Here is a 25,507-nt window from a genome sequence, read left to right as displayed (position 1 = left end):
GAAAACATCAAGGCATTTTACAAGAATGTTATCAGCAAGAGGATAAGACATGGGAGAATAGAATAGGACCAATCAAATGTGACAGTGGAAAAGTGTGTATGGAACCGGAGGAGATAGCAGAGGTACCTAATGAGTACTTTGCTTCAGTATTCACTACAGAAAAGGATCTTGGCGATTGTAGGGATGACTTGCAGCGGACTGAAAAGCTTGAGCATGCAGATATTAAGAAAGAGGATGTGCAGGAGCCTTTGGAAAGCATCAAGTTGGATAAGTCACTGGGACCGAATGAGATGTACCCCAGGCTAATGTGAAAGGCAAGGGAGGAGATTGCTGAGCCTCTGGCAATGATCTTTGCATCATCAATGGGGATGGGAGACGTTCCAGAGGATTGGAGGGTTGCAGATGTCGTTTCCTTATTCAAGAAAGGGAGTAGAGATAGCCCAGGAAATTATAAACCAGTGAGTCTTACTTCAGTGGTTGGTAAGTTGATGGAGAAGATCCTGAGAGGCATGATTTATGAACATCTGGAGAGGCATAATATGATTAGGAATAGTTAGCGTGGCTTTGTCAAATGCAGGTCGTGTCTTACGAGCCTGATTGAATTTTTTGAGGATGTGACTAAACACATTGATGAAGGAAGAGCAGCAGATGTAGTGTATATGGATTTCAGCAAGGCATTTGATAAGGTACCCCATGCAAGGCTTCTGGAGAAAGTAAGGAGGCATGGGATCCAAGGGGAAATTGCTTTGTGGATCTAGAACTGCTTTGCCCACAGAAGGCAAAAGGTGGTTGTAGACAGGTGATATTCTGCATGGAGGTCGGTCACCAGTGGTGTGCCTCAGGGATCTGTTCTGGGACCCCTACTCTTTGTGACTTTTATAAATGACCTGGATGAGGAACTGGAGGGATGGGTTAGTAAATTTGCTGATGACACAAAGGTTGGAGGTGTTGTGGATAGTGTGGAGGGCTGTCAGAGGTTATAGCGGGACATTGATAGGATGCAAAACTGGGCTGAGAAGTGGCAAATGAAGTTCAACCCAGATAAGTGTGAGGTGGTTCATTTTGGTAGGTCAAATATGATGTCAGAATATAGTATTAATGGTAAGACTCTTGGCAGTGTGGAGGATCAGAGGGATCTGCGGGTCCAGGTCCATAGGATGCTCAAAGCAGCTGCGTAGGTTGACTCTGTGGTTAAGAAAGCATATGGTGCATTGGCCTTCATCAATCATGGGACTGAGTTTAGGAGCTGAGAGGTAATATTGCAGCTATATAGGACCCTGGTCAGACCCCACTTGGAGTACTGTGCTCAGTTCTGGTTGCCTCACTACAGGAAGGATGTGGAAACCATAGAAAGGGTGCAGAGGAGATTTACAAAGCTGTTGCCTGGATTGGGGAGCATGCCTTAAGAGAATAGATTCAGTGAACTTGGCCTTTTTTCCTTGGAGCAACAGAGGATGAAAGGTGACCTGTAGAGGTGTATAAGATGATGAGAGGCATTGATTGTGTGGATAGTCAGAGGCTTTTTTCCAAGGCTAAAATATCTAATATGAGAGGGCACAGTTTAAAGGTGCTTGGAAGTAGGTGCAGAGGGGATGTCAGGGGTGAGGTTTTTACGCAGAGAGTGGTGAGTGTATGGAATGGGCTGCCAGTGACAGTGGTGGAGGCGGATACGATAGGGTCTTTTAAGAGACTCCTGGACTGGTATATGGAGCTCAGAAAATAGAGGGCTATGGGTAATCCCAGGTAATTTGTCAGGTAAGTTTTTCATTGCACCCATGTATACTTGTGGAAATGAGAATAAACTTGACCTTGACCTTGAAATTTATGTCGACTTTAAAAGCAAACACTTATCTGCAAACTTGGAGCAGTTTATTCCCAGCGTCAATCTCATGTGTGTGTGTTTTATGCACAGATTTTGTGCAAGGCCACGTGACGGTCAGTGGAGTAAGAAATAATGATTTCATAGAACATAAAATATAAAATATTACAGCACAATACAGACTATTTGGCCTAAAATATTATACAGAACTTTTGACTTACTCTAAGATCAATCTAGCTCTTCCGTCCCACATACAGTGGTCCTCCATTTTTCTGTCATCTGTGTGCCTACCTAAGAGTCTATTAAATGTTCCTATTGTATCTGCCTCTGCCACACCCCTGACAGTATGTTACAACTGTTACGTTTATTCGTCATAAAGACAAATCTGCATGAGTACACACTAGCACATTTTACTTGCAGAAAGGCTTCAACTCAGCCCTGAGCGCATGCAACCAGCTCTGCATCTTCACTTGCGGTTCCAGGTGAATTACACTGTCCACTGGGAAGTGAAGTAGTTTATTATATACACATATAATAACCCATCTTCCTCTTTAAAGGAAATCAAACACAATAAACGTGCAAGGAACAATAATCTGTTTCCAACAAAGATATCTACATTAACTTCAATCGTAATGAGCAAAAAGTCCCTTATTCACTCATCAAATTTCAATCGGTCTCTATTGTGGTGGTTTAGATGATTACTTCTTGACCTGCTATTTGTTTCCACAGGTGTATTGCTTGCATTTGTTGCATTAATATTTGTGTTGTTCTGAGACCTCTGATCTCCATGTTTATTTTTTACATCTGCTGGTCCCTTTGGAGTACTGACAGGTGACGTGTCACAGCTATGGGTTGGAGCTTGTGGCCGTAGATCCACACCATGTCCCTTGCTCCATCAGGATCTGATAAGAATGTGGAGTTACTTCCTCTTGCACATATCTTTGTATGGACCATCACTCCCCGTGTAAAAAAAAACTCAGCCTTCCTAGTTTTTATTTAGAGATACAGTATAGAACATGCCCTTCCAGCCCAATGTCCCCGTACTGCACAACAAACCACCTCTTTATCACTAGCCTATTCACAGGATAATTTACACTGACCAATTAACCTACTAGATGGTACATCTTTGGACTGCGTGGAGGAAACCAGAGCACCCAGAGGAAACCTACGTAGTTCACAGGGAGAATGTACAAACTCCCTACAGACGGAGCTGGAATTGGACTCTGAACTCCTGAATGCTTTCAGCTGTAACAGGGTTGCGCTAACCACTGTGCTACCAAGGTGCCCGATATTGGAGATGTCTTCCCTGTGGCTCAAAGCCATTGTGGAGTTTGAATTTACAGTCTAAGTACCTTCTAATGCCAGGTTGGAGTTCCCCCTCTCTGTTCCAAGTATATGATCAACATCGTAGGGTTGCAGACTGGGGATTGAATTCATGTCCTTATACATGCGAAACATGCCCTCTCTCACTGGGTTGTGTTCCAGACACAAACTGATGCTGGTCATCTCCTTTCAAGTGTTTCTTAGCACTCTGTCAGTTACTGCTGCTCCCATGTCCATTGCTGCCGTTTCAGTGGGAGAAAGGTTTCTGTCCCAAACTCCAATTCAGGCATCGAGCTCCCAACTCTGGGTTCAGCACCTCACAGAACTACAGGCTGGTCAGCTTAACATGCCTGTGGAAAAATGTTCTGAGCTTTACATTTAAAATGATTCTGACTGGAGGAAAGAATGGGAGAGATAACTATATAATTAAATAATCAAATTAAACATTGAGGACATCTTCAAAAGGCAATGCTCACCTCACCTTTCAGGACAAACCTGCTTAACATCGGGGGGAGGGGGCGGCCACAATCATCTGAAGACTCACACTCAACATTTTAGGAACAGCTTCTCTTCCACCATCAGACTTCTGAACTCTCTCAACCCCATGAACGCTACTTTAATATTTTGCTCTCTATTTGCACTATTATTTTTTCTATGTACAGTATTTTTATTGTAACATATAGTAACCTTTTTATGTCTTGCACTGTCCTGCTGCCTCAAAACAACAAATTTTACATCATTTCGGTGATAATAAACCTGATACTAATTCTGAAATGATACCATGCAGAATACAGCAAAATCAAGCCTCCATTATTAATACAAAAATCCAACATGAACACTTGCTCAGATTCACATTGAAATATACCTGTGGTCCAGTTAACCTGCTGTTGACCTTGTTGATCACTGAGGTTGAAGTTCTCGAAGTCATCATAACCAGGTCCTGTAGCCATGCTGTAGGACAACGCAGAAAATGAAACTGATTACTGCTGATTTCTCAATGGCGTGGGTGGTTATATATCAGCTTGTCATTTCAAAAATGAAAGGCAGCTCCTAAAATCCAAGGAAATTGCATGTCTTGCTACATTTTGCGGAATTGAAACCAGCTCAAAGGTGACTGACATGGATGTTTGCAAGTATTTTCAGAAATATGATGGAAATCAGGAAGATGACACATACATATTTTACAGCCCTCAGCAATATTAAAGCAAACATTATAGAAAATGTGGTGTTTCTCCTATCTTGAACTTCCCTGGTTTTGTAAGTTCACACATATGAATTATCATATACAGTTACATATACTCAATGGCCACTTTATTCGTGAATGTTCATGGTCTTCCGCTGGTAACATCCAAGTTTCGACCATATTGTGCATTCAGAGATGCTTTTGTGGACACTACTATTGTGACACATGGTTATTTGAGTTACTGTCACCTTCCTGTCAGCTTGAACTAGTCTGGCCATTCTCCTCTGACCCCTCTCATTAACAAGGTGTTTTCACCCACAGAACTGCTGCTCACTGGATTTTTTTTTTGCACCATTCTCTGTAAATTTTTGTAACCATTATGCCTGAAAATCCCAGGAGGTACTCAAACCACCCCATCTGGCACCAACAATCATTCCACAGTCACTTAGATCATGTGTCTTCCTCATTCTGATATTTGTTCTGAACAACAACTGAATCTCTGGACCATGTCTGCATGCTTTTATGCATTGAGTTGCTGCCATATAACAATAGATAACAGAGATTTTGCTTCCTGAATACTTTTGGGTGTACCTTATGCATTTTGGGCTGCTTTGCTCATGAAAATCACCATGAAATTTCCCTATTACTCACCATTATTTTGAAGTTGCCTATATTTGTTATTTTAATTCATAATTCAAGTCAGAATAATTGATGCCAAGATTAAGGAATACACTTCTGTTGCTCCACCCTCAATCAGGTCATCAATGACAGGCAATTTAAAGAATTTCTAGTGTGACCGGAGAAAATCGCACAGTAGGCTTTCAAGGATGTTGAAAATTTTCTTGACAACTACAGAGCACCAAACTATGTACAGCTGCTTGACAACGTGCTTCAAGCAAACAAAACCACAAAAGGCAACATGTCACTAAAGACGCAAACAACAGGAATTCTGCAGATGCTGATTCATTTTCTACACTCCCATTCAGATTTCTCCCGGGCAAATCTTGGCACTCTCAGTGACAAGCATGGTGAAAGATTTCACCAGGACATTGTGGTCATGGAGAAATGATATCAGGGCAACTGGAATCCATCAATGCTGGCTGATTATTGTTGGACACTTCAGTGAGAAGCCTCAGACACTGAGTACAAATGAAAATCATCAACAAAACATCTTTAGCTTAGTTGAACTATTGCAAAGCATCAGCACCACTGAGCAATTAAACACATTATATTCAATAAAAGTTAATTTCTTTTTTGTTCAGTTCCTCTATGATACGAAGTCTGAAATTTTATTTGTGTTCAGCTTTTTAAGCCGTCCCCATCAAAAACAAAAAAAAAATTCTGTGGAGGCAACCCTTTCAAAAAGAAATGGTTATCCGGAGTAATTGTCTGATTAGATATTTGCATTAATGAGCAGGAGTGCAGGTGTACCTAATCAAGTGGCCACTGAGGGTGTACAAGGAATTTGCTGTGGTGTGTTGGTGAATATTCAACAAAAAACTGGATTATAGCATCAAAGCAATGAATTATAAGAATAAGGAAATACTTTAAAAAGATAGAGGTTAAAATATAGGAATGGATAAAACTGTGCATAGATACCAACATGTATTTAGAATGTAAACAGCATTATAAAAGGTGGTTTAAAGTGTTTAAAGTGCAGTGCTGTGACTGGGTTAAAAGATAGAGGGGGTGATGGGAAGCTGACTAGGAGGGGTGATCAGATTAACTGCCTGGCAGAAGAAACTTTTAATATGGTGTGAAGTTTTTGCTTTAATAGCCCTATAGTGCTTTCCAGAAGGAAGCTTGAAGAAAAAGACAGTTTGCCGAGTGAGAAGTGTAATTTCCTGCCCGCTTCTTTGTGGGAAGGTCAGGGGGCAGGTTCCAGATAAAGAGCAATCCCACAATGACCTTAATGGTGGAGCTGGCTAAAGATAATGACACATTACGATGGCAGTGAAGCTGAGGTAAGTCTGCTGCAGTGAAGGGTGTCCAGACATCTTGCACTCCATGCCACTGGATCTTGACCCCAATCTATGAAGGACCATGTGGTGGCTGCCTGTATATCAGACTCCCCACGTGAAACAAAGTCAAACACAGGTATTCGCCATCAAGGGAATATCCTCCCTAGTATCCCGGATTAAGTCCCATGGTGATCAGAAAGTGCTTGTGATAGTTGAGACCAGGTGAGGGGGAAGGTGGGTGGGTGAGGAAGGGGAGAAGTGTTGAGGCAGAATCAGAAACAGGGGGATATTATCACTGACAAATGCCGTGAAATGTGTTGTTTTGCAGCAGTGGTGCAGAGTATTACATAAAAAGTACTTTGAGCTACAATAAGAAATACAACTCAGTGGCCACGTTATTATGTACACCTGTACAGTGGCTCATTAATGCAAATATCTAATTAGCCTATCGTGTGGCAGCAGCTCAATGCATAAAAGTATGCAGACATGGTCAAGAGGTTCAGTTGTTGTTCAGACCAAACATCTACATGGAGACGAAATGTGATCTAAGTGACTTCGACTGTGGAGTGATTGTTGGTGCCAGACAGGGTGGTTTGAGTATCTCAGAAACTGCTGATTTCCTGGGATTTTCATACACAACAGTCTTTAGCGTTTACAGAGAATGGTGTGAAAAACAAAAATCTGACAGAGGTGGGGAAGAAGCTGTACCTGAACTGAGTGTGGGTCCTCAGACTCCTGTACCTCCTCCCTGATGGTAGCAATGGGAAGAGGGCAAGATGATGGTCCCTCATGATAGATGCCACCTTGTTGAGGTGCCCCCTTTTGAAGATGGCCTTGGTGGTGTGGAGGCTAGTGACCATGATGGAGCTCGCTGGGGCTACAGCTCTCTGTAGCATTTTCCGGTATTGAGTATCAGAAGCTCCATACCAGGTCATGATGCAACCGATTGAACTACTCTCCATGGGATATCGGTAGAAATTTGCCAGGGTCTTTGATGACATACCAAATCTCCTCAAACTTCTAATGAAAGTATCGTTTGCCAGTGTGTCTTCTTTGTGATTGCATCAGTGAGTTTGGCTAAGGATAGATCCTCTGAGATTTTGACACCCAGAGATTTTAAACTGTTCAGCCTTTCCACTGCTGACACCTGGATGAGGTCTGGTGTGTGTTCTCCCCAACTATCCCATCCTGAAGTCTACTGACATTGAGTGCCTGGCTGTTACTGTGACACCACTCAACCAGTCAATCAGTCTATCTCACTCCTGTACACCTCCTTGTCACCAATGAGAACTGGTGCATGGTTGCCCAACTTCCCCTTTCTGAAGTCAATGATTGATTTTGTTGATGTTATAGTGTTATGGTGGCACCGTTCCACCAGGTGTTCTATCCCACTCCTGCACGGTGCCTCATCACCACCTGTGACAGTGGTGTTTGTAAAGTTAATAGATGGCATTGGAATTGTGCGTAGCCACATGGTCGTGGGTGTAAAGAGAATAGAACAAGAGGCTAAACATGCAAATAAGGGGCACCTGTATTTGAGGATGGTATTGTAGCAAGCGGTTAGCGGGAGTGCTTTACAGCAAAATCAATCACTGATTGGAGATCCAATTTCCACTGGTACAGCACAGTGGCATAATGGCCAGTGTCAGCAACACATCAAAGTTGCTGGTGAACGCAGCAGGCCAGGCAGCATCTCTAAGAAGAGGTACAGTCGAGGTTTCAGGCTGAGACCCCTTCGTCAGGACTAACTGAAAGAAGAGCTAGTAAGAGATTTGAAAGTGGGAGGGGGAGGGGGAGATCCGAAATGATAGGAGAAGACAGGGAGAAAGGGGGAGGGGATCGGAGCCAAGAGCTGGACAGTTGATTGGCAAAAGGGATATGAGAGGATCATGGGACAGGATGCCCAGAGGGAGAAGGAAAAGGGGGGGGGGGGAACCCAGAGGATGGGCAAGGAGACAGAGAAAGAAAAAGGAGAGAGAGAGAAAAAGAATGTGTGTATATAAATAAATAACGGATGGGGTACGAGGGGGAGGTGGGGCATTAGCGGAAGTTTGAGAAATGAATGCCACTTTCAAATCTCTTACTAACTCTTCCTTCAGTTAGTCCTGATGAAGGGTCTCGGCCCAAAACGTCAACTGTACCTCTTCCTAACGATGCTGCCTGGCCTGCTGCGTTCACCAGCAACTTTGATGTGTGTTGCTTGAGTTTCCAGGCATCTGCAGAATTCCTGTTGTAATGGCTAGTGTAACGTTTTACAGTGCCAATTATATCATCGGGAGTCAATTCCCACTAGTACGGCACATGCAGATCACACACACGCAGAAACCCTGCCACACACACAATCCGCCCACATACATACACACATACACATAAAACACACAACACACACATATACATAAACCCACCCACACCCACACACACACACATCCGTGTGTGTGTGTGTGTGTGTGTGTATGTTGTGTGTGTTGTGTCTGTGTGTGTGTGTGTGTGTGTGTGTGTGTGTATGTATCTGAGTGTATGTGTGTGTGTGTGTTTGTGTATGTGTGTGGGGGGGTTCTGTGTGTACATGTGTGTGTGGATGTGTGTTGTGTGTGGGTTGGTTTATGTGTGTGTGGGTGGGTTTATGTGTGTGTTGTGTGTATATGCGTGTATGTGTGTGAGTGGGTTTATGTGTGTGTTGTGTGTACGTGTGTGTGTCTGTGTGCACGCGCATGTGTGTGTGTGTGTGTGTGCGCGTGTGTCTGTATGTGCGTGTGTGTGTGTGTGTGTGTGTGTGTGTGTGTGTGGTGTGTGTATTGTGCATGCGGGAAGCAGAGAGACCGCAGAAGACAGATGAGGAGAATGGAAAAGAAGTGGCAGATGGAATGCAGTTCCAGGACGTGTGTGGTCAGGCACTTTCGTAGAAGAAATGAAAGTATATACTATTTTTGAAATGGACAGAAAATTCATAATACAAGGTGCAAAGGGACTTGGGAGTCTTGCTACAGGATTCCATGAAGATTAATTTGCAGGTTGAGTTGGTGGTGAGGAAGGCAAATGCAGTATTAGTATTCATTTAAAGAGGATTAAAATATAAAAGCAAGGATGTAATGCTGAGGTTTTATAAGACACTGGTGAGGCCTCAGTTACAGTATTGTGGGCGGTTTTGAGCCCCTTGTCTAAGAAAGGAAGTGCTGACATTGGAGAGAGTTCAAAGGAGGTTCACAAAAATGATTCCAAGATTGAAAGAACACACATCAAAGTTGCCGGTGAACGCAGCAGGCCAGGCAGCATCTCTAGGAAGAGGTGCAGTCGACGTTTCAGGCCGAGACCCTTCGTCAGGACTAACTGAAGGAAGAGTGAGTAAGGGATCCTGTTGTTTCCAAGATTGAAAGGCTTATCGTATGAGGGAGTTTGTGTGATGGCTCTGGGCCTGTACTCACTGGAATTGAGAAGAATGAGGACTCTCATTGAAACCTATCAAATGTTGAAAAGCCTTGATAGAATGGATGTGGAGAGGATGTTTCCTATGGTGGGAGAGTCTAAGACAAGAGGACACAGCCTCAGAACAGAGGGGCTTCCTTTTAGAATGGAGATGAGGAGGAATTTCTTTAGCCAGCAAGTGGCAAAACTGTGGAATTCATTGCCACAGGCTGCTGTGGAGGTCAAGTCATTTAAAGCAGAAGTTGATTGATAGATTCTTCATTAGTCAGGGTGGGGGTGTGGTAGCTGCGGGGACTGGCTGGGGAAGGGTGTGGCTGGAAGCTGGGGAGGGGACGGGGGGAATTTACAGTAAAATGGTGGGCAGGAAGCACATCCCAACTACAGGAGGGCCACATGGCACGTTGAGGGAGGAAAACAACAACAACGTCCACGTCTATGGCACCTGTAAAATAGCAAAGCACTTCATAGTAGTATTATCGGGCAAAATAATTCATCCAAGTGCTGCGCTAGTGGAGACCACAAAATGCCTCTCATAGGATGAACTGATAAGCGAGACTTTGGGCCTGTGCCGGGCTGCTCCAGGGGTTGGATCTGAGGGCTCAATTTTTGTTCAGAATGTTGTTGTCCACTTCAATTATGCACATGATTTGTATTTATTTTTCTTTCTCTTGCACATTGAGTGCTGGTCTTTTCTTTTTATTTTTTTCTTTAATTGGGTCCTTTTGGGTTTCTTGCTTTGTGGCTACCCGTGAGTGAGCGAATCTCAAGGTTGTATAATTTATAGATTGACAATAAATGTACTTGAATCTGTTTAGAGGTTATGTTTATGTAGCCATTGAATGGGTTTAGAGGTTATGTTTTGTTGAGGTTGAATGGGTTTAGAGGTTATGTTTATGTTGAGGTTGAGTATGAGGAGGCTAGAGGGAGAAAACTCCAGAACTGAGCACCTCTGAAGCCAAAGGGACAGCAGTGACCAAGATCATCAGCAGAGGAATTTTCTGGACTGGGTCAAAGAGTAGCTCCAGACCCATGTCATTGTGTTTGGCTCTTGAAAGCCCTCTGAAATCTCCCTTGAAGCTTCTGGATAGGGGAAGTCAGAGGGGATGAGGAGTACTGATCTGGATAGGGGAATAGGGGAAGTCAGGGGGGGATGAGGAGTACTGATTGTCTGGATAGGGGAATAGGGGAAGTCAGGGGGGGATGAGGAGTACTGATCTGGATAGGGGAATAGGGGAAGTCAGGGGGGATGAGGAGTACTGATCTGGATAGGGGAATAGGGGAAGTCAGGGGGGGATGAGGAGTGCTGATCTTTCCACCAATGAGATGATCCTGAGTCGTCGTAAATCAAATCCATCATGAGCACCTTCACCTGGGGAAACTCAAGCCTCTGTTAGGCCGCAGTCTCCACATTTCCTTATTCTCTTCTTTATCCACTTTCCAGAAGGAATAAAGCATGATCGCTATACAAGCAGTACAGCAGATAAGGTGTTATGCTGAAATTATACAAGACATTTGGTGAGGCCTAATTTAGAATCTCGTGTGCAGTTCTCATCACCTGCCTACGGGAAAGATGTCAGTAAGATTGAAAGAGTGCAGAGAAAATCTACAAGGATGTTGCTGGGACTTGAGACCCTGAGTTATAGGGAAAGGTTGAATAACCTACAAGCTGTTATGTCTTTGGACTTTGGGAGGAAACCAGAGCACCTGGAGGAAACCCACCACGGTCATGGGGAGAACGTACAAACTCCTCACAGTCAGTGACGGGAATTGAACCTGGGTTGCCTTACTGCAAAGTGTTGTGCTAACCACTATGCTATCCTGCTACTTCAGTTCTGTTGTTGTCTTATGTTGTACTACCTCGATGTGCTTGTACCATACAGCCTACTGTATAATATAGGACTACATTATGTTGTAGTAATACATCTATTGGGCATGCGTTATTAGGCGCGTGTTGATCTGTGTGCATGTGTTCAGTTCGGTTTCGGTTAGTAAAGAACCCTGTTGACTTAGCTCCCATCTCCAGCGTTTTTATTAATGATATTGTTGTGTAAACCGCCCACATACAAAACAGTACTGAAATGATTTGGACAGATGACATGCAAAATAAATTAACTAAATTACTAATATTATTTTTTCTCAAAGTCAAAAATGGTGCAGCTGGTGGAGTCACTACCTTGTATGCTCCCATGTTTGCCCGGTTCGAGCCTGCTCCCTGTGGTCTGTGTGCGGAGCTTGTATGTTCTCCCTGTGACTGCGTGGTTTCCCTCACAAACCACAGACGGGCAGGATGGCAGGTAAACAGGCTGCTGTGAATTGCTCTGAGTGTGTAAGGGAATGTAGAATCTGGGGGAGGCAATAAGAATGAGGGGAGAATAAAAAAAAACTGGGTGAACATCTAATTGGTGTAAATGGGTGTTTGATTCAGTGGGGCAAAGGGCCTGCTTCTGCTGTACTATGACACATACATTCTCATCTCTCAAAGCTGAATGTGGGAAGTCACCTCTCAATATACTGACTGCATTGTAACGTACAGCAGGTGTATGTGGATTTTCAAAGGCCTTTGACAAGATGCCACTTGTGAGGCTGTTTAGCAAGTTCAGAGCCTGTGATATCACAGTAAAGATACTAACATGGACAGAGCACGGGCTGGAGGCAAAGAATGGGAATAAAGAAAGGGAGCCTTTTCCGGTTGCCTGCCAGTGACTAGTGGTGTTCCACCGGGGTCTGTATTGGGACCCCTTCTTCATACATCATATGTCAACGACTTGGATGACAGAATTGAGCAGAAATTTCATTAGCCACGGAATGGTGAGTCTGTGGAATTTGTTGCCACAGGCAGCTGTGGAGGCCAAGTCATTGGGCAGAGGTGGATAGATTCTTGATTAGTCAGGAGATGAATGATACAGGGGGAATGCAGGAGATTGGGGCTGAGAGGGAAATGAATCAGACATGATGAATTGGTGGAGCAGACTTGATGGGACAAATGGCCTGATTCTGCTCCTATATCTTATAGTCTTATATAACTCTGCGCATGACCGTAAAGAACTGCAAAGAGCTGTAGTCACACCTCAGCATATCACTGGGACCAGCATTCCTTCCATGAACCCTGTCAATAATTCACATTGCCTCAGTAAAACAGCCAACATAACCAAAGACTCCACCCATCCCGGATATTCCCGCATCTCCCATCGGGCAGCAGATACAAACATCTGAAAACACGTACCACCCGGCAGAAGGACAGCGTCTCTCTCGCTGTTATTAGACTCTTGAACGGGCCTCTTGTTTGATATGATGGAGTCTCGGCCTGACTGTCGGTCTGTCTTGGTATGACCCTGCACTTTACTGTTTACTATTTAAACTGGTTGCATCACTGTCTGTTATGGAGCGGCCACTGCACAAGATGGGCAAGTTACAAACTCAGCCAACTCCATCGTCTTCCCAATATCGAGGACATCTTCAAAAGACGAGGCTTCAAGAGGGCGGCATCCATCAGTAAGGACCCCATCACCCAGGGCACGCTCTCTTCTCAGTGCTACAATCAGTGACGATGCACAGGAGCCTGAAGAGACAAAGTCAATGATTCAGAAACTGCTTCTTTCCCTGTGCCATCCGATTTCTGAATGGACAATGAACCCATGTACACCACCTCACTGTTTTTTTCTTCTTTTTAGCTCTCATTTTGGTCTGCTTATTTAATTAAGTTATATATCTATAGATACATTTCTTATTGTAGTTAATAATTTTTTATTATGTATTGATGCCACAAAACAACAAATTTCATGACACACGTCAGTGATTCTGGTTCTGAGCTGCACTGCACTTTTCCAGTAGCTTTAATACTTTATTGTCTACTGTGGGTAGATCTCTGCACAGGAGTTCCAGATTGATGTTCCAAACTATACAACCATAAGATATAGAAGCAGAATTAAGCCATTTGACCCATCCAGTCTTCTTCACCATTTGATCATGACCGATTTATTTTCCCTCTCAACCCCATTCTCTTGCCTTCTCCCTGTAACCTCTGATGCCTATACTCATCAAGAGCCTTTCAACCTCTGCTTTAAGTGTCCCCAATGACTTGGCCTCCACAACCATACATAGCAATGATTTCCACAGATTCACCAACCCCTGGCTAAAAAAGTTCCTTCTCATCTTTGTTCTAAGTCTTTGCCCTCTGGTTCTTAGACTCTTCCACTATTGGAAACATCCTCTCCATCTCCACTCTATCTCGAACTACCACTGTTCAGTATGTTTTAATGAGATTCCCCTACATTCTTCTAAACTCCAATGAATACTTTCAGGGCCTTCCTGAAGATAAATCCAAGGAAGGCGACGGGCCCAGATGGCATCCCGGGACGGGTTCTCTGGGCCTGTGCAAGCAAGCTAGCTGGAGTGTTTGCTGACATCTTCAACTGCTCCTTCAGTTTAAGATCTCCTCGTGTTTCAAGAAGGCAACGATAATCCTGGTGCCGAAGAAGAGCAAGGTGGCATGCCTGAATAACTATCGACCTGTGGCTCTGACATCAATGGCTATGAAGTGCTTCGAGAGATTGGTTATGGCACACATCAACCACAGCCTACCGGTCAACCTCGACGCTTTGCAATTCGCCTACCGGAGCAACAGGTCAACGGCAGATGCCATCTCTCTGGCCCTACATTCCCTCCTTAGAACACCTAGAGAATAGAGATGCATATGTAAGGCTCCTTTTCATTGACTACAGCTCTGCCTTTAATACCATCATTCCAAATAAACTGATTCCTAAGCTCCAGAACCTGGGCCTTAGCACTCAGATCTGCAGCTGGATCTTCAACTTCCTCACAGACAGGACCCAGGCTGTAAAAATAGGGAACAAGCTCTCCTCTACAATCACTCTGAGCACCGGTGCCCCACAAGGCTGTGTATTCAGCCTCCTGCTGTACTCACTGTACACCCATGATTGTGTAGCCAAGTTTCCATCAAACTCATATATAAGTTTGCTGATGACACTAGAATTGTAGGCCGTATCTTGGGTAATGATGAGTTTAAGTACAGAGAGGAAATTAAGAACCTGGTGGCATGGTGCGAAGACAATAACCTATCCCTCAACGTCAGCAAGACGAAGGAAATGGTTGTTGACTTCAGAAGGAGTAGTGGACTGCACGACCCAATTTACATCGGTAGTGCGCAGGTGGAACAGGTCAGAAGCTTTAAGTTCCTCAGGGTCAATATCACAAATGACCTGACTTGGTCCAACCAAGCAGAGTCCATTGCCAAGAAGGCCCCCAGCGCCTTTACTTCCTGAGAAGGCTAAAGAAATTTGGCCTGTCCCCTAAAACCCTCACTAATTTTTATAGATGCACTGTGGAAAGCATTCTTCTAGGGTGCATCACAACCTGGTATGGAAGTTGTCCTGTCCAAGACCGGAAGAAGCTGCAGAAGATCTTGAACACAGACCAGAACATCACACAAACCAATCTTCCATCCTTGGACTCACTTTACACCGCATGCTGTCGGAGCAGTGCTGCCAGGATAATCAAGGACACGACCCACCCAACCAACACACTTTTCATCCCTCTTCCTTCCAGGAGAAGGCTCAGGAGCGTGAAAATTCATACGACCAGATTTGGGAATGGCTTCTTTCCAACTGTGATAAGACTGCTGTATGGATCCTGACCCGGATCTGGGCCGTACCCTCCAAATATCCGGACCTGCCTCTCGGTTTTTTTTGCACTACCTTACTTTCCCTTTTCTATTTTCTATTTATGATTTATAATTTATATTTTTTATTATATTTACTATCGATTTGTACTCTATGGAATGCAAAGCAGAATCAAATATCGCTGTGATGATTGTACGCTCTAGTATCAATTGTTTGGCGACAATAAAGTAATAAAGTAAAAAGAATACAGGGCCAGAGACATCAAATGCTCCTCATACGTTAACCTTTTCATCCTGGAATCATTCTCATGAACCTCCTCTGGGTCCTCTCCAATGCCAGCTCATCCTTTTTCAGATATGGGGCCCAAAACTGCTCACAATTCTCCAAATGGGGTCTGATGAATGCTTTATAAAGCCTCAGTATTATACCCTTGTTTTTTGTAGTCTGTCTGCTGCCCCAAAGCCAGAGGTTCCCACCCGGGATTCATGGCCCCCTCGGTTAATGGTAGGGGTCCATGGTATCAAAAAGGTTGGGAACCTCTGCCCCAAGACGTTAACAGTAACGACCTGGACCTCACATTATTTATATTGACCGTATTCGGATAACTCACATTCCTGCGGCACCATTTGCATTCTGTTGGAGGTGTTGTTGAGTAACGTGGTGATCTTCCTCGACATCTCCTGCACTGCGCAGCGCAAGGCAAGCAAAAGAAGATGAGAAAGAATGTAAATAAATGTTCATGCTGTCTCATGCTAATACACATTCAAGTCTCACGCACACAGATACACACACACAAAGACACATCACACACATTCAGGAACACAGAGGCAGACTGGCAGAGAGACAGATGATCCAACATTCCATAGGCACACATGATCTCTTGCCAACTCTCCCATTACCCTTCCTCCCCCCCAAACACAATTCAACTACTGACACCAGCCCACATCCAGATAGCCTCACCAGCTTCCCCTCCCTTGAACGGTTAGTGTAATGTTTCAATTCTAACCTGGGTTCAATTCCTGCCACCGTCTGTAAGGAGTCTGTACATTCCTGCCACCATCTGTACATTCTCCCCATGGCCGCTGAGGTTTCCTCCAAATGCTCTGTTTTCTTCTCAAATTCCGAAGACATATGGGTCAGTAGGTTAATTGGTCAGAGGGGTGTAAGTAGGTGATGTGAGCTCATTGGGTAGGAAGGGCTTGTTACCACACTCCAAATATCTCTCAATAATACAGCCACGATGGCATAGTAGAGCAGACTTGATGGGCCAAATGGCCTAATTCTGCTCCTATGTCTTATGGTCATAGAGTCTTGTACATTGAGGAAAGGTGTCTGGGGTCAAGGGCATGGTATCTACAGGTTACCATGGTATTGGGAGGATGGAATGGTTCCAGACAAGATGGAGAAATGATTGAGCACTGAGGCAATTCATCTGCAGGGGAGGTTGTTCTCCTTGAAGTAAAGGCAATTGTGAGGCAATTCCCTATGCACAGCACGAAGATTGAGAAGCTTTTCTCATTAGCTGCTGGTCCAAGGATCAGGGAGACAATTCAGAATGATAGGTGACACGGTAGTGTAATAGTTAACACAACACTTTACAATGACGCTGACCCGGATTTGATTCCCAATGCTGCCTACAAGGAGTTTGTACGTTCTCCCCATGACCACATGGGTTTCCTCCGGGTGCTATGGATCCCTCCTACTGTCTAAGGATATACAGGTTGGTAGGTTAATTGGTCATTGTAAATTGTCCTGTGATTAGGCTAGGGTTAATTCGGGGGATTGCTGAGCGCCGTGGCTCGAAGGGTCAGAATGGCATATTCCACGCAGTACCTCAATAAATAAATAAACAACGATTTTGTGAGGAAGATCCCCTCTTCACAGAGGGTAATGATAAACTCACTAGCACTGGCAGAAATTGGCAATTAGGGCATTTTTAAAAATGGGAAAAGCTGCAAAAGGAAATAATTTCTCTGGGAAAATGTCAGAGGAATGGGTCAGAGGATAGCTCAAAAAGGAGTCAGCGTCGATCCAGTGGGCTGAATGGTCATGTGACAGTAATATTTCTGTAATTCCACTGTGCCGTGACTCGAATGATTCAGAGCTACTCATCAATGCTGTTCAAACGTGTCGCCTCTTCCCGCGTAGTCTGCTGAAGCTCCCTCAACTGGGAAACTGAAACACAAGTATTACACTAACCACTGTGTTGGACTTCAGACCATGAATGAGGCTGGTAGCAGTGCGCAATGCGAAAGGGAATCCCCTCGCTTTGTACTCCAACAGAGTATTAGCCAGTGCCAGGTATCTGCAGCAACAAATACTGTCTCGTGACATGTTCACAAAGGTTTGCGGGCACAGTTTGTGGAAGGAAGGGCAGAGAGAGGGAGTGAAACATTCCCTCTGTTGGTTGTTAGTGACAAAATAATTGCAGTCATGGGTTGAAACCTATCTTTCAATGAACGCATTTACAAGAAGCGCAGGCAGAAACAGTTTTTACCCCTCCGCCATGCAATTTCTGAATGGTCCTTAAACCCATGAGCACCACCTCACTACTTTTGTGTTTCTATATTAGCACTAGTTATTTAATTTAACTATATATACAGTGCCTATAAAAAGTATTCACACCCCCCCCAACCCCTGGAAGATTTCATGTGTTATAGTTTTACAACATTGAATAGCAGTGGATTTACTTTGTTTTTCTTTGACACTGATCCACAGAAAAAGACTCTTTTGTGTCAAAATGAAAACAAATCTCTACAAAGTGATTTAAATTAAATTCAAATATCAAACGTAAAATAATTGATTACATAAGTATTTACCCCTTCAAATCAATATTTAGTAGATGCAGCTTTGGCAGCAATTACAGCCTTGAGTCTGTGTGGATAGGTCTCTATCAGCTTTGCACATCTGGACACTGCAATTTTTCCCCATTCTTCTTTACGAAACTGCTCAAGCTCTGTCAGATTACACGGGGATCATGAGTGAACAGCCCTTTTCAACTCCAGCCACAATTTCTCAATTGGATTGAGGACTTGGCCCCTCCAGGACATTAACTTTGTTGTTTTTTAAGCCATTCCTGTGTAGCTTTGGCTTTAAACTTGGGTTCATTGTCTTGCTGGAAAACAAATCTTCTCCCAAGTTGCAGTTCACTTGCAGACTGCATCAGGTATTCCTTCAGGATTTTCCTGTATTTTGCTGCATTCATCGTACCCTCTCCCTTCACAAGTATTCCAGGGCCTGCTGCAGTGAAGCATCTCCACAGCATGATGCAGCCACCACCATGCTTCACGGTAGGGATGGTGTGTCTTTGATAATGTGCGGTGTTTGGCATAACGTTTAGTCTGATAGCCAAAAAACACAATTTTGGTTTCGTCTGACCATAGAGCTTACTTCCAGCTGACTTGAGAGACTCCCACATGCCTCCTGGCAAACTCCAGCTGAGATTTCATGTAGGTTTTTTCAACAGTGGCTTTCTCTTTGCCACTCTCCTATAAAGCTGTGACTGGTGAAGCACCCGGGCAATAGTTGCTATATGCGCTGTCTCTCCCATCTCAGCTACTGAGGCTTGTATCTTCTCCAGAGTTGTCTCTTGGTGGCCTTCCCTCACTAGTCACCTTCTTGCATGGTCACACAGTTGTTGAGGACAGCCTGCTCTAGGTAGAGTTACAGCTGTGCCATATTCTTTCCATTTCTTGATGATTAACATAGCTGTGGTCCAAAGGATATTCAGTGACTAGGAAATTAAGATCTCCCCCATTTCTTTTGTGTCCATATATAGCCGACCACTCTGATCTTCAAGAGGACCAATTTTATCCCTTACTATCCTTTTGCTCTTAATATACCTGTAGAAGCTCTTTGGATTATCCTTCACCTTGACTGCCAAAGCAACCTCATGACTTCTTTTAGCCCTCCTGATTTCTTTCTTAAGTATTGTTTTGCACTTTTTATACTCTTCAAGCACCTTATTTGCTCCCTGTTTCCTATACATGTCATACATCTCTCTCTTCTTCTTTATCAGAGTTCCAATATCCCTTGAGAACCAAAGTTCCTTATTCTGATTCACTTTGCCTTTAATCCTGACAGGAACATGCAAACTCAGCACTCTCAAAATTTCTCCTTTGAAGGCCTCCCACTTACCAATCACATCCTTGCCAGAGAACAACCTGTCCTAATCCATGCTTTTTAGATCCTTTCTCATTTCTTCAAATTTGGCCTTTTTCCAGTTTAGAACCTCAACCCGAGGACCAGATCTATCTTTATCCATGATCAAGTTGAAACTAATGGCGTTATGATCACTGGAACCAAAGTGTTTCCCCTACACACACTTCTGTCACCTGTCCCAACTCGTTTCCTAATAGGAGATCTAATATTGCATCCTCTCTAATTGGAACCTCTATATGTTGATTTAGAAAACTTTCCTGAACACATTTTACAAACTCTAACCCGTCTAGACCTTTAACAGTATGGGAGTCCCAATCAATATGTGGAAAATTAAAATCCCCTACTATCACAACTTTATGTTTCCTGCAGCTGTCTGCTATCTCTCTGCAGATTTGCTCCTCCAATTCTCGCTGACTATTGGGTGGTCTATAATACAACCCCATTAATGTGGTCATATCTTTCCTGTTTCTCAGCTCCACCCATATGGTGTCAGTTGACAAGCCCTCTAATCTGTCCTGTCTGAGCACTGCTGTAATATCTTCCCTGACTAGCAATGCCACCCCCCCCCACCCTTCATTCCTCTGCCTCTATCACGTCTGAAACATCGGAACCCTGGAACATTAAGCTGCCAGTCCTGCCCCTCCTGTAGCCAAGTTTCACTAATGGCTATAATGTCGTAATTCTATGTGTCGATCCACGCCCTCAGCTCGTCAGCCTTCCCCACAATACTCCTTGCATTGAAATAGGCACACCTCAGAAGATTATTACCACCACACACAACCCTTCTATTTGTGTTACTCTTTCATTTAAGATAAGCATATAAGCATTGAGTCAACCAGTAGTTCAAAATATCTCTAACAAGGATCCGATTCAAGAGAATGCTTCAATTTATTTGGACGTTGTTCAAGCCACAGTATTGACAAAGATCCTGACCGCTAGAGGAATTGTCCAACCAGTACTAAAAATATAGCCAACAGGTTAAAAAATCAGATTCACAGCTCTAGGCGAAGTTTGTGTCCGTCAGCAGCGCCTGCGAGTCCATACGGGGACACCTTCTCCGATTCACACAAACATACACCTGTAGTCCACTCGGTCTTTCTTTGATTTTGTTGACTATCAAGGTTGAAGTTCTCAGTGTCACTGTACAGTGGTTCTCGTGCCATTGTGTACGATGCCATTGTGGCCCTACTGCGTTTATCGAGGAATGTGTTACTTCAGGGATGGGGTGACTGAACCAAGGTCACCCCCACCGCTGACTTTGAATGATTGAAACTAGCTGAAGAAATGCTGACTTGGGGAAGTACGCATTCCAGCAATATTACAAAAGGACCTGAGTGACTGCACTGCAACCCTCAGCAAAATGAAAGCAAACTCTTCAAGAACGTGAGCATCTCTGTGTCGTAAGAATTATTTCCCCTTTCCAATCCTGCCTCTTTAGGTGACATTGAAGGAAAGATTGACGTGTTAGCATCCATGTGCATTTGAATAACAAGTGTTACCATGGACAATGCCTGGGAAACTGTGATTTTGTTTCAGATTCATTTGTCATGTGAACAACAGTGAAAAGTGTTGTAATCATTAACAACTAACACACTTAAAGACGTGCTGAGGGCAGTCTGCAAGTGGTGCCACACATTCTGGCAACTGCAAAGCGTGCCCACAATGACTGGCAAAACAGCACAGAAGATGACAAAACAGAACAAGCAACAGAAGCAAAACGAGCTGCTTTCCTCCCGCCCACCCACACACATGGACTGTTGACTAACTGTGGGACAGGCCCAGTCTCCAGTCACCGGGGCTTTGGCCATTGGGCCTCAAGTTCTAGACTCCCAATTGAACTTTGGGCTTTGATCTCCGGTATCGATCGCTGACTAGCCGATGATGGGACCGCAACTCCAGGCTCGACCTCTGGGCTCACTCACTGACTGACTCGTGTGCCTTCTGCTTGCCAGCCATCAGACCCCAGGACCCAGCAACCTGACGTTCTATAACCCTCTAAACCTCTCCTATCCACGTGCCTGTCTTTTAAATGTTATAATTATAATCTACCACTTCCTCTGGCAGCTTGTTCCATGTACTCATCATCCTCTGTGTGAGAAAGTTGCCCCTCAAGTCTTTCCCCTCCAACTTTCCCTATCTATTTACCTGTCCAAATGTCTTTTAAATGTTATTATTGTAGTTCCTTCAACCACTTTCACTGGCAACCCATTCCATATACCCACCCATTCCCCGTGTGGTCAAACTTGGCCTTCAGGTCTCCGCGCCTCAAGACAACTGCACTGTTAAGACAGCTGAGCTGTGCTGCTCCAAAGAGCGCTATATGAGGTCATTCTTACCCTCGGCCATTAGGCTCGATAATGAGTCAACCTATAGCCCGGGAAGTGATGACCCCCTCCTGTTGGAATGTTTGCGGTAACTTATTTTTTATTCTTCCTGCTTTTCTTCTAATCTTTATATCTGTGCACTTGTAATGCTACTATGACTGTAACTTCCTTTGGGATCCATGAAGAACCTATCTATCTGCCTCTCTATCTTTAGTACTATTAAGGATCCTCTTTGACTTTCTACCCTCAGGCAGGAGAATCCGATGCATAAAAACAAGTGTCAGGACGGCACCCATTTCAATTCTACTTCCTACTCCCATACTGACATGTCCATCCACGGCCTCCTCTACTGCCGTGATGAGGCCACACTCAGGCTGGAGGAGCAACACCTTATATTCCATCTGGGTGGCCTTCAACCTGATGGATAAACATTGATTTCTCAAACTTCTGGTAATTGTCCCCCTCCTTCACCATTCCCCATTCCTGTTTCCCTCTCTCACCTTATCTCCTTAACTGCCCATCACCTCCAGCTGGTGCTCCTCCTCCTCCCCTTTCTTCCATGGTCTTCTGTCCTCTCTTACCAGACTACCCCTTCTCCCGCCCTTTATCTCTTTCACCAATCAACTTCCCGGATCTTTACTTCACCCCTCCCCCTCTCCTGGTTTCACCTACCACCTACCACCTTGTACTTCTTCCCTCCCCCTGCCCCCACTTTCTTACTTGACCTCCTTTTTCCTTCCAGTCCTGATGAAGGGTCGCAACATGAAGCATCAACTGTCTATTCATTTCCATAGATGGCTGAGTTCCTCCAGCATTTTGTGTGCGCGAGTCAGGATGGGAAGCAATTTCTTCCCTCAGGCTAGCAGGCTTCCGAACACCCTGCCACATCAAATTTAAGGTGTCACTGGTTAATTTGTTCTGTATCTTACAATTTTGTACTTTAGTTGTTTATTTATGTGGAATCCATCTGTAGGTTTTATACTTACTTTCATAAGTTATTGTGTGTTATGTGTACAACAGTGCTTTACACCCGGATTTGGAGAAATGCTGCCTCTTTTGATGGTATACATGTATATAATTAAATGACAATAAACTTGACTTGACTTTTAAAATCTTTCCCCCTCATCTTAAACATAAACTCTCCAAGTTTAGACTTCTCTACCCTGGGGAAAGGTCTGCGACTTCCCACCTTATCCACGAGGCTCCATTACATAACCACAGAACAGAATGAGGTAGATCAGTTTCCACCTTCACACATGAACCATCAAACATGGTAGTGTGCTTGCTAGTGCTTTTACAGCATCAACCAGCAATCAGCGGTTGGAGTTCGATTCCTATTGCTGCCCGTTAAGGAGTTTGTACATTCTCCCTGTGACCATATAGGCTTCCCCTGGGTTCTCCGGTTTCCTCCAATGTTTCAAAGCTGGTTTGGTTAGTAGTGGGGATGCGAAGTTGGCACTGGAAGTGTGGTGACTCTTGCATACCACCCTCGGCACGTATTTGGACTGCGTTGTTTGTTGGTGCCTAGACTTCTCCAGCTCTCTGCCTCCCTTCTCCTTTAAGGTGCCTTTTAAAACCTCTCCTTCTGACCAAGCTTTGGCCACCTGCCTTAACAGGTAACACACACAACCTGGAGGAGCTTAGCAGGTCAGGCAACATGTATAGAGAGATTAGATTAGATTAGGTCATGAGGACACTCAGTCCTCGTTTATTGTCATTTAGAAATGCATGCGTTAAAAAATGATACAATGTTCCTCCAGTATGATATCACAGAAACACAAGACAGACCAAGACTAAAACTGACAAAAACCACATAATTATAACATATAGTTACAGCAGTGCAAAACAATACCGTAATTTGATAAGAGCAGACCATGGGCACGGTAAAAAACAGTCTCAAAGTCCCGATAGCCCCAACATCTCATGCAGACAGTAGAAGGGAGAAACTCTCCCTGCCATGAGCTTCCAGTGCCGCAAACTTGCCGATACAGCACCCTGGAAGCACCCGACCACAGTCCGAATCTGAGTCCATCTGAAAACTTTGAGCCTCCGACCAGCCCTCCGACACCGAGCACCGAGCACCATCTCTGCCGAGCGCTTTGATCCTGCCCCGGCCGCCGAGCAACAAACAAAGCCGAAGATTTGGGGCCTTCCCCTTGGGAGAGGAGTAAACAGTTGAGATTTTGGGCTTAGACTCTTCACTAGGACTGGAAAGATGTTACAGTACGCACCCGATTGCACCAGCTTCTGGGTTTAGACGCTCCGCTTCTTGAGAGTATGGAAAACTAGTGCAACCACTTTAAAGATTCTGGCCCACTCCGCTAATTGGTGGCTATGCTTTGGCACCAAGATTTGGCTATTTAAAGATCAGCTGAACTCAGGTTCAGTGCCAATTGTCAGCTCAACTTTGGTTCAGTCTGTGATTGCATTTAAGATTTTTGTCTCGTTTAGATTCTTGTCTAGTCTCATCAAGTTCTCACCTAGCATCTAGTCAAGAACCCTGTTTTTGTCTCAGTCTCGAAAGCGCGTCTCGATTCTAGTCTCAGATACCTCAGCATTTACCATCTTTGTCAAGACCTCTCAGCACAGAAAGGAAGGGGGAAGAGACCAGAATATGTCCTAATATGTGTAGCTCATGTTAGTTTCAGTTTGATTATTCCCCTGTGAAGAATCCCAAAGCATCTTGCTAGGTAGCAGTGTTACAGTAATGGACTCTCAGGAGACTCCCTGATCTGTGAACTGTTCCCAGGAGTACAAAAGGAGGCAGGCATTAGGTACTGCTGACAGATCATCAACTCAGTGCAAGACGCTCATTGGTCTTCCTAAGACTTGTTGGTCTGACAGCACATCAAGATGTCTGTGGAGGAATGCAACGGGCACATTCAGACTGTGGGAATACGCACTGATGCTTGGCGCAGCCTCTGCAAGGACTTGGTGGGGGAAGGACCACAGTATAGGGTTCTTCCACTGATGAAGAGGGAGAGGTCATGTTGAATGAGGAGGGTCCTCAATTATTGTAGTGGTGGACCACGTCAGAGGCAACAATTCTATTGATTTTGAACAGAACTGCAACTGAACAGAACTGAAAGCACTGACTATGGATATAAAAATGAAAGAGACTGGTTTATTTTTGTGTGTAATTTTTATTATAACTAAAGTTTATTTTCATATAAAAATGGAAGCTGTCAACATTTCAGACCATATTACATTCTGAAGTTTTATTCATGTATGAGTAAGCTAAGTCTTTGTCTTCTGTCCTTCCAGATGTACAATTATGGTATGTTACATTTGTCTTGTGGTCATTTGCTCACATTTTAGTGACTACAGTTCCTAATAGACTTAGCATCAAAATTGGCTAATGTGGAAATATATCTATAACCCTGAAGTCTTTATGAATCTATACTTCTGTAAAACATAATGTGGCAAAATGGAATCTGTGTAATCCCAGAATGCTTTGTTGGTGTGTTAATTTGTTTGGAAGCTTGCAGTGTATGGGTTTTATGGAGTGTTTTGACATGACACGACTTAAAGCAGAGACCTGTATATTTAGAAGACCTAGCTGAACAGTACATGACACTTTGGACTGTGGTGGTGAGTAACTGGAGGACAGTTACTATTAAAGGATTCTTCTATTAAGGGACATCTCCGATAAAAGATTGTTCTCAACATGCAAT

The sequence above is a fragment of the Mobula hypostoma genome, chromosome 29 (assembly GCF_963921235.1).
Source record: "Mobula hypostoma chromosome 29, sMobHyp1.1, whole genome shotgun sequence".
In the NCBI taxonomy this organism is placed as follows: Eukaryota; Metazoa; Chordata; class Chondrichthyes; order Myliobatiformes; family Myliobatidae; genus Mobula; species Mobula hypostoma.
This window is presented reverse-complemented; position numbering follows the sequence as displayed.